The sequence below is a fragment of the Kogia breviceps genome, chromosome 7 (assembly GCF_026419965.1).
Source record: "Kogia breviceps isolate mKogBre1 chromosome 7, mKogBre1 haplotype 1, whole genome shotgun sequence".
NCBI classification, from domain to species: Eukaryota; Metazoa; Chordata; class Mammalia; order Artiodactyla; family Physeteridae; genus Kogia; species Kogia breviceps.
In genome coordinates, this window is record NC_081316.1 from 36,888,653 (window position 1) to 36,903,106 (window position 14,454).

Below are 14,454 nucleotides of genomic sequence, written 5' to 3' on the forward strand. Positions count from 1 at the left end.
ATTTAGGTGTCACTCGGCAGGTACAAACACCAGGCCAGGTCATTGACGTGCTGTGATGGGGAGGGAGTTCTAGGACAGAACTGGAGGGAGTCTTCTCTTCCTAAGAAAATCAGAATTCAAGCTCCGTGTCTGTCCAGCCAGGCTCAGCAGGAGATGGAAATCCCCATGCAGAACATGAGATGTGTTCATCGAAGCTCAGAATCACATACCACTGCTTCCTCCTACTGAAATGTCTATTTTTAACATCCTACCTCAAAAGAAATCTCTTCCATGGGGCAGTGAGCCTAGATCCTGGAGCTAAAATGTCAAAGTAATGACCCAAAGACACCCCCATCAATCCCACTTGGCCTGGGTATTGTTAGACCTCTAAAGAAAAAGACAAGCCAGTGTCCAACATCCCAGTAGCCCTCTACCTCTAACGAGCCAACACACCCAGAGGACGGAGGCCACAGAAAGATACAAAATATTCGGAGGGCTCCACAGAGAGGCTCATATGGAAAATGGCCTCAAAGCTGCATCAGAAGATAGCTCCATGCAGGGAGTTTTTTTCTACATGGTTCACACCAACTCCATTCATACCCGTGCACGTAAAGGGCAGGACTACCCCCTCACCTAAGCAAACATTTGGTGGCTTAAACATTTTACAATCAAGCATTCCAAGGTCAGTCATACACAGTCATCATTAAACAAGAGAAATTCGCCCTTCCCCAGAAAATGCATCCTTTCTACACTTTATAACAATGTTGCCTAGAAAGTTGAGTTGGGGGGAGGGGCAGGGATACGTTCTGGGAGGGGAGGATAAACTATACCCTTGTTTGCCAGGGAAACGAAAACACGGCAAAGTGGTCTGATTATCAACCAGGGCGCCCCTCGGCCACAAGCATCAAGACTGCCATTGGCCCCAGGGTCGCATTAACTAACTGTCCGAAGGTGAAGGAGACATAAAGGAAAAAAAATACATCTTGCCTTTTTGCTCTGTGTTGCAAGATCCCAAGCGGATTCCCCACAATAAATGGAAAGCCACAGGGGCAGCTGCCCTCCGGCTTGAAAGATCCTGTCCAAGTTGTCCGACCAGCAGTGGAGGAGGTCAGTGGTGCCCTGCCTGGGCCATTCCTGGCCTCACACGACGGGAAATCACTTCGAGTTACCTCCCAAATAGATCCTTTCTGCAGTGAAGCCCCCGGAGGACTCCCTTACACCTCTTCAGACCTTTACAGAGGTCAGTCTTGTTTCCCGTTTGCACCTGATGAGGCCCACAATTGCGAAAACACCCAAACCCGCCACACCTGTTGGCGTCTGCGGCCCTCCAGATTGTTGCCTTTGGTTTATGGGACTGTATTTTTTCAGGCCGTCAACAGCTTCTAGACAGATTCTTCCCTACCTGCTCTAAAAATACACCACTGGGTCCTCACCCTGCGAAGACACAGGAAACAAAAAGCGACAACGAGGTGGCAGTTAGTTCAGCCAAGCGTTCTGCAGATGAAAAGCCAGCTCAGAGCGCTGTGGTCCCAACAGGTGTAGAAAATATACTAGAGCTGTCTCGAAACACAAGCCCCAATTCAAACAAACTTCATCACCTCTCCCCAGGGACCCCGCCAGTGGCCCTCCAGGTGGCTTACCAGTTTATAATGGTTGCAAGAATCCCGACTCTCTCCCCGGGCAGGAACCCACAAGTTGATGCTTACAGGCATGGCTCGACCCACGGCCCACGCTCGGTCCCTGCAGTCCATGGCCTACGCCCTCCCAGGGTGTCTAGTTCAAAGCACTGCGGAGGCGTGTGAAGCCTCGTAGGTTAATTTTAGCTGAAGTCATGCTCTCACTGTGGTCAGATTTTCTTACACAGGCCACCTCCTGAATAGCGGCAGCTTATGTTACCACAACCCGCTGGGCAGCCCTCTGGCCCTCAGCCGCAGTTCTACACTGCTGCCATTCTCCCTCCCTCATCTCCCCCACACCATTTCTCTTCGCCCTCCCAAATAATCGAACTGTGTTTATATTTTCATGACACACTCGAGGGAAAGAAATCACAGTTCCTTTTGCTGCCCCAGGCAAACGAACCTGGGGAACGGCTCCCCCCTCTCCCATGCTTGGCAAAGGCTGGGCAAAGGCAGAGGAACTGTACAAACTTCACTTGAACCGGGCAGCACAAGGGCAGGAGCCTGATGCTTCGGCTTCTGCAGAGAGGTTTTGAAAACCTTTGTCTAAGCCATTAGTTGCGGGGGACCCACACATGTCTTGTCTTCTGCCTGACATTCTTTTTGTCAAAGGCAGGCACAATCGTGCCTGCCCTTCCATTTCTCTAAAAATGCTGATGGAGAGGAATCTGCATGTTTCTACCCAGAGGTCTCACTCCTGCAAAGGAAGAGAGTGTGAGCCTTCATTCAACTTTGCAGAGGTTTTGAAAAGGCTGTCTGTGCAGGGCATTCGGAGTGCAGCAAGTGGAGACGTCAGGAGGAAGGTCCCTAGGAGCAGTCTATTTCAGGCAGGCCTCGCTTCCTGCTAAGCTCAGCGACTGGGACCTGGGAGCTTACCAAACCGGTCTGTGCCGGGGTTGCCTGCTAGATGGAATTCTGATCTGCTCTTCAGATGGCCTTTTCTCAGTGTGGACAGGACCATGGAAAGGCTACAGAAAAATTAAACAAATCTGGAGTGGCCGACTGCAATCTCCCACCAGACCCCACAGCCTACAACCTTGCAGGCAAAACGCTGGTGTGCAGTGCTTGAAATTGACACGAAGGCCACACCCAGAAACTGCTCCCTGTAGGATGCAATGCAATGCCTTTCCCCTGCCTGAGGGGCTACCTGTTACACTCCCATGGTGTCCTAGGCCCCTCTTTTCTAAGACTCATTAGGCTTGTAATTACTTCATTCATTCAAGACCTTACTGAGCAAGTACTCTGGGACAGGCACCCTATTCTAGGCTGGGATGAGGCAGCAGTGAGTAAGAGAGCCCTATGGAGCTTTATTCTAGGGAGAATGAGACGTGGGAGAGACAAAATGGCAATAAACTGATTAATATCAGAGAATGATACATACTATAAAGCAAATGCAGTAAATGGGAATTCCCGGTGGGTCTCGTGGTTAGGACTCCACGCTTCCACTGCTAGGAGCGTGGGTTCGCTCCCTGGTCGGGAAACTAAGATCCTGAAAGTGGCGCGGTGCGGCCATAAAAAAAAAAAAAAAATGCAATAGAGAATGAATGGTGAGGGAAGGAGGGATCCTATGTCAGAGAACTCAAGGATGGCCTCTCTAAGGAGGTGACACTGAAATAAAGACTTAACTGACAAAACGGCGGCAGTCATGCAAAGACTCAGGGCAATGGTTGTCCCAGACCAGCAGTATCAGCGTCACCTGGGAACCTGTTAGAAATGCAGATTCTCAGGGCCCACTTCAGGCCTCCTGAATCGGAGACTCTGAGGTTGGGTCCCAGCTATCTGGGCTTGAACAAGCTCTCCAGGTTTTTCTCATGCACACTACAGTTTGAAACCCACTGAAATACAGGACGAGCGTTCCGGGTGGAGAACTCTATAAACAGCAGAAATCTGTGGTTCTGCTCCCGGGTAGAATCCTCAGCCACCAGCCCAGCGCCTAGCACGGAGTAGGAATCCAGTGTTTTTTGACTTCTTGCCAAGCTTTAAGCCCTAGCACCCTGGACCCCAAGTAAAAATCACAAAGATATAAATCACAAAAGTGTTGAATTCATAAATCTTCAGCGAAAGCACCCAAAAAGGAACAGGAGGAACTCATTTAGAATTCCAGGTGGCCAGTGGGAAGCTTCCCGTCATGTCTGAAACTGCCAGCGCTAAGATTGACCCTTCCCAATTTAATAAAACTTGGCATCACAAAGTTGGCAATTAGATTTCCTGTAAAAGGCTAAATGCAGTAGCCTTCTGCTTCCTGGGATTCTGAAATTCAGTAAGAAAGGCATTAGTGTGTGGCAGCTGGGATAATCATTTAATTGATCTTTTCTACCCATAGAACCCTCCCTTCCAGGCTTCAACCCACTGAATTGTAAATCAATGTCACCTTCATTGTGAGCGTGAAAAGGCAGGAAAAAACACCGCCCTCCCCAAACCAAATACGAGTCAATTTCCTAACCGGGACTAGGTGAGGTTCTAAATGGGTGCGGCTATTTCTCCCCCTCTGGCCTCCTCCTGGGCCACCCACACAGCTCCGTGCAGGCCAGTGGGAGCTCCAGTGACATGCAAAGCAGGAGACAAGACAAGGCGCTTACAGTGGTAGGAATTCCTTGACAGAAATGGCATGATTCTGATGTCAGTCAGACCCAGTTCAGATCCCTGAACTGGACTATATTTTGAAAGCATCTGCAAAGGCACTGGGCATGTAGGAAGGGTTCAATAAATCATTTCCTTTTCTCCTCCTCCTCATTCACACTGTATGTAATTTTACTCATTCATTCAACAAATATTTATTGAGGACCCACTATAGATATATATATATATATATATACCCACTTACTAGGGATAGAATGATGATCAAAAAGGACACGGAGCTTCTTATCTTGAGGGAGGGTCAGGTATTAATCAAATAAGTATGTCAAGTAAAAATAAAGAAAAAGATGTCAGAGGGCACTTGTGGCAAATGCTACAAAGATGAGTGCATGGCACCACGAGCCTGTGATGGAAAAATTCAACCTGTCTGGAGATTATTAAAATACAGATGCCCAGGTCCCAGGTAGGCATGGAAACCAACCTCAGGACATGGGGTCCTGGCACAGGGGTGTTTAATAAGTTTCACAGGGGATTTTACTGCTGGAGTGGGAGGTTACAGACCAGCAAGGGAGGAAGGCTAGGATCATCCATGTGCTAACTGGTTCGAGTTGGAAGCTCTATATACATTATAAACTATTTTTAGTTTATAAACTAAATAATAGTTTATAGTTTCAGTATAACTATATACTGACCTATATAGTATATCGGTGTAAACTAATGTTTAGCTTAACCTAGATACGATATTTATAGATACATGCATTAGTATGCACACATTTATTTCCTTGTTCTGTCAACTGAAAGGATCTAAAAACAATGATATCCCAGTGGCAACAAGCACACCCAGTGCCCACATCTTGGTTTCTAATACTGTTTACCAATATAAGGAACCACGGCTCCTTGGAGAAACGGCTGATTCTTGGGCTGCGACAGGAAATATTCAGACGGGCCTGGAGCACATTATAGTGCCAGAAAGGCAGGATACAGCCCCGCACCAAAACACATGGATGGGGTTTTGTCACAGCGACACTGGAGCTAAATGAAAGAGCTCCCAATGGCCAACGGCGGAACAACTGACCAACAAGAGTAATAAAGAATTAGTAGTAGTGGATTAAAACCCAACATATGAAACAAATATCCATGAATCCATACTGAGCAATAAAAGGTTGAATAAATAAATAAATGAACGGGGAGAAGAGAAAAATCTCCCATGCAAAGAGAATTCCAAATAATTTATGTCAATATTCCGTTCTCAAGGAGGTACAACGTGAATTGCCACTCCTTTAAGTGTGGGCTGCACAAAGAGAACAGTATGGAAGTGATGGGGAAGGGTAACTTCACAGAGAAACCTGATAAAGACCAACCCACCCAAGATGATCAAGGTCCACATCCACATCCGTAAGCTGTGTTGATAGTAGGTACCCTGATACGAGGTGATGAAAGTGGCACTTGACCTCTCTGGTCTTCCTCCCCAAAACCCACAATCTTAGTCTCATCATGAGAAAAGCCTCAGACTGACCTCAATTGGGAGGGGCCATTCTACAAAATATCCAATCAGTACTCCTCAAAACTGTCAGGGTCATCCAAAACAAGGAAAGTTTGAGAAAGTGTCACAGCCAAGAAAAGCCTAAGGAGACATGACAACTAAATGTAATGAGGTGTCCTGGATGGGGTCCTGGTACAGATAAAGGACATTAGATTAAAAAACTAAGCAAATCTGAATAAAGTACAGACTTTAGTTAATGATGTTTTAATATTGGTTCATTAATCGTGGCAAACACACCATATAAGTTGTTAACAATAGGGCAAACTGGGTGTGGGGTATATGACAACTCTCTGTACTATCTTCACAGCTTTTAGAGTAGATTTAAATTTTCAGGAAAGTTTACTTTAAAAAGATAACACACAAAGCTACACAATCGACGATAGTGTGCAGCCAGGTTTGAAAACTGAACTCTTAACCGCCCATGGACAGACTGTTGATTTAGCCACTTCAAGGGCAGAATGCCTTCCCTGAAGTTAGATTTGAGATCACAGAATTTCAGAAACATCATTCACGTGTACACACACACACACACACACACACACACACACACACACACCATACATGAACGTAATGTATATAAAGTCTATACCCTAGTTATTATGTACCAGAAACTCTCTGCATGGGTGATTCTCCTTGAATGCTCATTAGTAACTGTTAAGGATAAAAGGACTTAACAGAAAAAAAAGGCCATTCAAAACTCCAGGTTTTGCTTTGATCCTTTCAAAAGGGCCACAAAAGAACTATTAGTGCCCAAAGAATAAGTGTTGGGAATCTCCCAGTTAATAACCCTGGGCCCCAACTCAAAAGATTCCATTTGTTCTTAAAGATTCTGCATTTGATTCTTCCTCACCTTTAAAAGAAGGAATCAAAACACCTGAGGGTCCCTCAAGTTAACCAGATCAAAATGTGACGTGAGACACTGTAATTAGTAATGTAAATTAGAACACACCAGATCCTAAGATCTTCAGTATGTAAAAAACCTCTCCAAAAGTGAATTGAATACCCAATGGCCCCATGGTCTGAGATTTTGAAGGGGAAAAAAAATCCTCCCTATGACTGGAAACACAAGCCCAGCTTTCACCAGCAATAGGTGGCAGCATTTCTGCTCTCTGGGCCACATTCTATATACAGAATTGTACCAACTAGTAATAGACAATTAGAAGACAAGGGGTTTTCAAGGTCCCACTGCATCCCTTGTTTTCCATTAAAGGATACACTCTTTCCACAAATCACTTTGGCCAGAGATAACAAAATCACGTCTCCTTCTTTAAAAAGAAAAGAAAAAATTAAAGTGACAAATTAATTTCCCCAAACGTAATAAAACTAATTCAATCATCTTGTGCTGGCCATCTGCTTCATAGATGCAAATCTAACTGCATTTTCTACTGCCTGATAACTTGCTTAATTCTGTTAGCTCTTGTGACCCTGCTTTTGTAAGCAGTTCTCAATGGGACCTTCCCCGGTGGCTTCTAGACAAGGAATTGGCTGAGCCAGAGAAGTGTTTCTCCAAGGAGCAGCCGTGACGCAGCCCCTCTCCAGCTGGCTGCCCATCAGCAAATGAAGTTTTAAACAGGGCCGCTAAGACGGCTAGACTTTCAGCTGAACTCAACTGGATAATGGGTACTGCACAGCACTTCCTACATGTCAGGCACTAAGCCCTTTACATGCATACATCACATTTAATCCTCACAAATTGACTTAGTTTCTATGACTTTCACTCATGAGTAATCTGAGGTCCAGAGATGTTAAAACACTTACTCAAGGTCTGAAAACAAAGCCTTTCGGACCTGACAGCTCATGCCACTGGCCACTATGCAGGTCACTCAGCATGACAAAGTGCACCGCCTTGAAGTCTGAGCTTAAACAGAGATACCAAAGCAAGCCTGGGACAAATGTGTAAAATGCAGGATTTCAAAAGAATACTGGGGTTTCCTTGGTGGCTCAGTGGTTAAGAATCCTCCTGCCAACGCAGGGGACACGGGTTCGAGTCCTGGTCTGGGAAGATCCCACATGCCGTGGAGCAACTAAGCCAGTGCGCCACAACTACTGAGCCTGTGCTCTAGAGCCCGTGCTCCGCAACAAGAGAAGCCACTGCAATGAGTAGCTCATGCACCGCAACGAAGAGTAGCCCCCGCTCAACACAACTAGAGAAAGCCCGCACAGCAAAGAAGACCCAACGCAGCCATAATTAACTAACTAACTAACTAACTAACTTCCTTAAAAAAAATAAATAAAATAACAAAGGAATACTGGAGAGCCAGTTTCAAGACTTTTCCTGCTCCATCAGATGGAGGATATTAAAGAGACGAAAAAGCGTGGAGAAAGAGGATTTGGGGGAGAAGGGTTATCACTGCAGACCACTGTGCTATGAGCACATGCTCTACCCAGTCACTCAAACCTAGGTCAGGGGTGCTTCAGTGGGGTCCCTGGGAAGCCTAAGATGAATGTTCCTGCAGTTAGACATGCTGTGGTCTAAGATCTGACTCCTGCCCTGAGAATCTGGAGGGATGAGGGAGTGTATGACTGACGGTTCCAGTGATGGAGTCAGGAGACTGTTACAGGCTGGGATTAGCCTGCAGCCCACACTGTTGAGACAAGAGATTTGGTGTTTTCTTGGAGGGAGCTGCACACCAGGGTTCATCTGGGGTTCCTGTGAAGTGGCCCTTGAAGCACTCCACAAAAGAAAGACGCAGCTTTCAACAGAGCAGGAAATGAGCTCAGGGAGGCACCATCGAGTAAGTTCCTTTCTCCTCTGAGGAGTTCCCTGGGGGCTGGGGAGGGCGTACCGCTTTCACTCTTCCTCTGCAGGGGCCTGACAATTCAAGTTTGAGCTCTGATTAAGGATTATAGAGGGGGGATACTCTAGTTTCTCACTTGAGGCTATCTTTGCAAGTGACTGTGACCACGGGACTGTCTATATGAATGAGCAGAACGCCCATGGGCTATGAGAGCCTTCCTCCCGTGGCCGGAAAAAAACCTCGTGGGCTCTGTCCGCAATCCACACATTACACTTACCCAATATGCCAGTTACATGAGCAGGGCAGAGTCCCCTGGGGGAACTTTTAAAAAACACAGACGTCCAGGTCCCACCTTCAAAGAGTGATGCAGTAGGTTTGAATGACCCAAACATCTGCCTTTCTTTTCAAAGTTCTCTAGAGACTTCTGATGCCTTGGCAGGACTGAGAACTATCAGATCATGCTCTATATACAGATATAGGAATAATTATCTCTGAAAGGAGGATAGAAGATCATTTCATCAACACCCAGGTTACTTCTTAATATTTAGAAAATCTGCATTATTTGGTGAGTGAGGCAGCATGGTTATTAAGTATGTCCCACAAAAGAAGGTTTCCAGCGTTGCTTTTTCTCATCTCTCAAAATATTAGCAAATGGTGGCATACCAAAACGATATGAAAATATTACGATCAATTCTCCACCCCCCTCTCCAGAAATGAATCTTCACTTTAAAGATAAGAGAACTGAGATTTAGAGATGTTATTTGCTTAAGGTCCAGCAGTTAACAAGAAGCAAGGCTGACAGTCGACCCGGGTCTTCTGCTTTCAAAGACCAGGTTCTTAACCACTGTACCTTCTTCCTTCTAAGAATCACCATTAATGTAGAAATCAAGACATTCTTTTCCCCTGGCCCCAGGCCTGATCCTATTCCAAAGTTGAAGTTGAAGAAGTGCAGGTACTTGAGATGAAAGGGATCCGATGACAGCAGAGGTGACTGATGCAGGATCATTTCCTACACAGAACTTCAATGTCAAGGCCGCTAAGAAAGAGTTATCACAAACCATGTAATATCCCTTTGATGGAGAAAAAGAATTCAGGAAAGGAATATTTTCCAATGAGAAGTTCACTGGAGAATTCAGCCATCTACAAAATACATTAGATTATAAAGCCAGAAGGAATCTCGCCTGACATTTTAGGACCTTGTTTATTTTCATCTAAGGGTGTGGGAAAGAAACTCCATAAAGATGGAACGCTGTGGCTACCCAGGCAAATTCAGCATGAACGAGCTTTTAAAAATCACATGTTCAATCAACTACTTAACTACAAGTGGCTGAACTATCAGGGGACAAAATAAATAAATAAAACCCTCTGGAGTGACATTCCAGGTTCAGAAATCAGACACGCGTGGTTTCATGGAAATTATCCAGGCTTTGACACCAGGCAGGATTTTGGCTGGTTTGAATTCTGGCTCTGTCACTTACCGACTGACCTGGTTACTCTGGGCAAGCGATTTACCTTTTGACACTCAGTGTTCTCTTCTGTGAAATGGAGGTGTGAACACCCCAGTTTAAAGGGCTGCTGGGGGAATAAGAGGTCTGCTAGGGAAAACCCCAGCCGCCAGAACGCAGAATTCCCTCAAGATTCCGTAGCTCATCTTTTTGAAGAACCTAGATAAACATGGCTAGATATTTCAAATAAATGGAAAGAGACAACCAGATAAGGAAAAGCGGCTCACGGCACATGAAATTTTAATGTCAGCGACAGTTCAGGTTTGGGCCTAGTCAATAGGAACCATAAATAGCTGTCACCTAATGGCCATGTCCTCTTGAAAATGGGTTATTCGTCTGAGTCCATCTCCCAGAGGACAGCTGCAAATACCATCAATACTGGCACTAAAGCAACAGCCTTATTTATAGCTAAGGGACAGATTCCAAACATAGAAGAGGTCATGGAGGCTGAAACCCCTTCTCCAGACTCCCAGATTCCTAGAGGGCTGAGAGGTGAGGCTAAAGAGCAGGTCTTACAGGAGTGCCTGAACGCAGTGGGAAAACTATCAATAAAAGTGAGAAAAACTGAAAAGTAAGGAGAAGTTTGAAAAGAAAGAAGCAGCCATGAATGGAGGAATTGTAGACAGTGCTACGTATGCCTGGCGCTGCTGAATCGGCCACCACCTGTCATGAGACTGCCCCCCATCTCTCGGCTAACACCTACTTGTTAAAAACTGGAAGACCTCTCAGAATCTATCAGCACGTTCAAGCAGGGCCAGAAAGTCTGCCCTTCGCCACACCGACCAGGAAAGCAATCTCTAGTACCTACAGAATCAAGTCGCAAAGGCTTAACTTGACTTTTAAGAACTGTTACTTAGGGCTTCCCTGCTGGCGCAGTGGTTGAGAATCCGCCTGCCGATGCAGGGGACACGGGTTCGTGCCCCAGTCCGGGAGGATCCCACATGCCGCGGAGCAGCTGGGCCTGTGAGCCATGGCCGCTGAGCCTGCGCGTGTGCTCCGCAACGGGAGAGGGCACAACAGTGAGAGGCCCGCATACGGCGCCCCCCCAAAAAAAAATCTACCTTGCATTTCAAATGGAATAAACAAGACTGTCATTTGTTGATGATTCAGAAAGCACTTGGACATCCTGCAAGACTCAAGGTTAGGAATCTCAATGGCCACTGCACTGGTGTGTGAGAAGGACGGGTTGCAGAGCACTGATTAAAAAAAGAATCCTAGATAACTAGACATATGTTTGCTGAAAATATAACTGAAAATAGTTTTTCTACAGTCCCTTCTTCAGTGGAGTCTTACAAAGCTAGGATGAACATTATAAACTTTCAACTAGATGACCCTACAAAGCAGCAGAGACATGAAAAAACACAGAAACACACACACACCACCCCGAAGTGCATGAGGTCTGGCTCTTTCCCCTCAGACCCAACCGGCAGACTTGGACTCAAAAAATCAGTGGCAAAAGTCATTAAGCACCCTGGCCATAGATCACATTAAAACATCTCACCCTTGTCTCGCACTTAATCCTGGCCCTCCCCTCCTCCAAGTTCTCCTTACCCTTGCCAAACGTTCCTAGACAAAGGCCATGCTTGTTTGACCGTTTCCCAATTCCACCAGCCACAGATGGGCTGAGGCAGAGGAAACACACACCAAACAAGTCGGGCCGCTATTATTAGTAGTATTTTTAACATCTTTATTGGAGTATAATTGCTTTACAATGGTGTGTTAGTTTCTGCTTTATAACAAAGTGAATCAGTTACACATATACATATGTTCCCATATCTTTTCCCTCTTGCATCTCCCTCCCTCTCAGCCTATTATTTTTAACTTGGCTCCTTGGTGCTTGCAGGTAGAAGAACCGGTTCTGTTGTAAACAGTTTCTCCATTGCCAAAGCAGAGAGTAGCGCTCTGGGCTCCCTGGGCCTGGGGTCCTCTGCCATTAGAGTGTTCCCAAGTAGTCATCAGACAGCTCCTGCTCCCAGGTGCTTTTCTGAGCCAGGGCATCCTGCATCTTCTCCATTAATTATATGCAGCATCTCAATGAATCCTCACGACATCTTCTGAGAGGCAGGGATTACTACCCGTGGCACAGATCAGGAAACAGATACTCTGGAGAGATAAGTGACTCATCTAAGCTGTACAGGATTTGAACCCACATCTGTCCTCATCACGAAGCTATGCTCCCACCATTTCAGGACACCACTTGGAAGGATAGAGCATTTCTCACTGCCAAGTGCTCTCTCGCCCTCTGTCCCGGTCCCAAACTGACTAGCCGTGGCAGCCTCTGCAACTAGAGAGGGGCATGAAAGGGTGAGCTGATACTCACCAGAGGACACAGCCCCCTGCTTGGTTCTCAAGGCAAAACTAAGGTACTCTGTGCAGTCAGAGGCTCCGTCTGAGTTCAACAGATGTGCCGGCGAATTCACTGCCTCGTTTAGATATACTGCATATAACTAATAAAGTGTATGCCCACCTGGGAGTTTGCTGGTGCCAAGAATGAACAGAAGGGAATGTATTGCAGAAATATTAACCTTGGCAGTCTCCTGCCACAGTAAACCGCTGGCTGAGCTTTAATGAAATCTTGCACAAGAGCAGAAACATCTGTATCACTGGTAAAAAACAAACCCCAGTCTGGAACGCACAACTGTCTTTGCACAAGGACACGACAAACTGGAGAGAAACGGAAAGGAGGCCTTTCTCTGCGATCAAAATAACTGTTTACAACAAACAGAAGATGGGTCTGCTCACCTCTGTCTGTGTTCTATAGTCAGGCCCACTAGCTTCTTGCGAATGAAGGTGTATGCTAAATTTGCGCAACTCAGGCTTTCCTAGCAGGCTTACGAGCGAGCGAGCGAGCGAGCGAGCGAGCGTGGGCAAGCAGAAGTCCTGCAAGCTGCCCATCCCCACCGACCCTTCCTGTCCCCACAAAACCATTCTCCAGGATGAATGAACACTATGCCAGCACAATAAGGCCTAACTGCTGTGTTAAGTATCCTGAATTAATTGCTCATCCAAGCCAAAATTAAAGCACGGACATAGCCTTATTTAAAAGATATAGTAAGAAGCCAGTCTACAGACCACAAGTCGTCGGGGGAGGCCTCAGCAATCACATCAAGTCGCTGTACAAGTAGGGAATATGATATCTTCTGTGCTAGGTGGCCTTTCCCAGAAAACAAACAGCACAGGAACCGAAATCAGACAGTCCTAGGGTTGGAAGCCCTCTTGCCCAATCTCCCTCCTCCTTGATGCACAAATCCCCTAATCAAACCCTGTGCCAAGTGTTCCCAAACTCCCAGGGACGAAGACCTCCCCAACCCCTAAGGAAGCCATCTGACACTACCTTAGAGAGCTCTTCCTTCTGCTAAATTAAATTTTTATTTTGTTGGATGGGGAGAAGCCCAGAGATGAATCCTACCAGCCCTCGGGAGATAGAAGATGGCATAATATCTCTTCCATGAGTCTTTATATAATGAAAGTGTTTCAACTTCCTCTAAATATTGTGTAGAACAAGGTTTCAGTTCTCTCACACCCTGGCTGTTCTCCTCCAGATAGAGGGTGATGATGGATAATGACGACAATGATGATTATTAAAATAAAAGCAATGATCTTAGCTCTTATTTAGTAAAGCCCCTACTATGTGACATACACTATACTATGCACTTTCCAGGCACTTCTACTGGAATCCTCACAACAGCAATAGTTTGGGACTATTATTCTGTCCATTTTACATTTTGAAGAAATTGAAGCTCACCAGGTGACGTAACTTGCCCAAGGCCATAGAGTTAGTAAGTGATGGGATAGGGTTGGGATTCAAACTCAGACAGACTCACTGCTCTCTTTGTCCTCTTCCCTAAAGAGGGCACCAGTTCAGCCACATCCTTCTAATGGTCCACGAGGTGGGCTACAGACATCATACTTCCATGGGTGGAACCCGAAACTGACATTCTCTAAAGACTCAGACCCTGAGCAGCAATGGCGACAGTCTGCCTAGGGAGAAGTACGTCTTAAACGGGGAACGGGAAAAGGAAAGTGGGAGGCAGTGAAAACAAACTGTTTATCATTTAACAATCTGGAGGAATGTTGGGCTTGGAGCAGACACAGCAAAGGGAGAGGGGCCAGAGGGTGGCAGCAGGAACCTCATCCCCACAGCAGTAGATGGCTGGCAAGAAAGCTGCTTTCTGGGAGACCCAATGGGTGCTGGGAGCAAAGGGCCAGTGTGCTGGCTATAGTCAGGGGGCAGGCCGCCTTTCTCCACTCCTCACTCTGGATGGGATCCTATTGTTGCCAAACTGGTTGGACTAAGTCACAGACAATAAAGATGACCTGTCTGGCTGCCATATCCCTGATCAAAACGGACTCATTTCAAAGGTGAACTGTCAGAAACTTGGGAGGTTGCAATCGGACAAGGAAAAATAAACTGTGAGGTTACTTCAGGGGTTAAA

The 14,454-nt window shown here is 46.1% G+C and overlaps 1 protein-coding gene across 10 annotated transcripts in view; it reads right to left on the reverse strand.

The window, feature by feature from the left end:
• The window catches only part of NAV2 (neuron navigator 2), a 764,629-nt gene that overhangs the window by 294,010 nt on the left and 456,165 nt on the right, over positions 1-14,454 (reverse strand). Inside the window, exon 1 of one of the 10 annotated variants that reach the window (XM_059070153.2) lies at positions 1,620-1,674. The exons of the other annotated variants lie outside the window; for them this stretch is intronic. The gene's annotated coding sequence lies outside the window, so the exon portion shown is untranslated. Of the gene's footprint in view, positions 1-1,619; positions 1,675-14,454 lie in introns of those variants that run through there. 10 annotated transcript variants of the gene reach the window in all.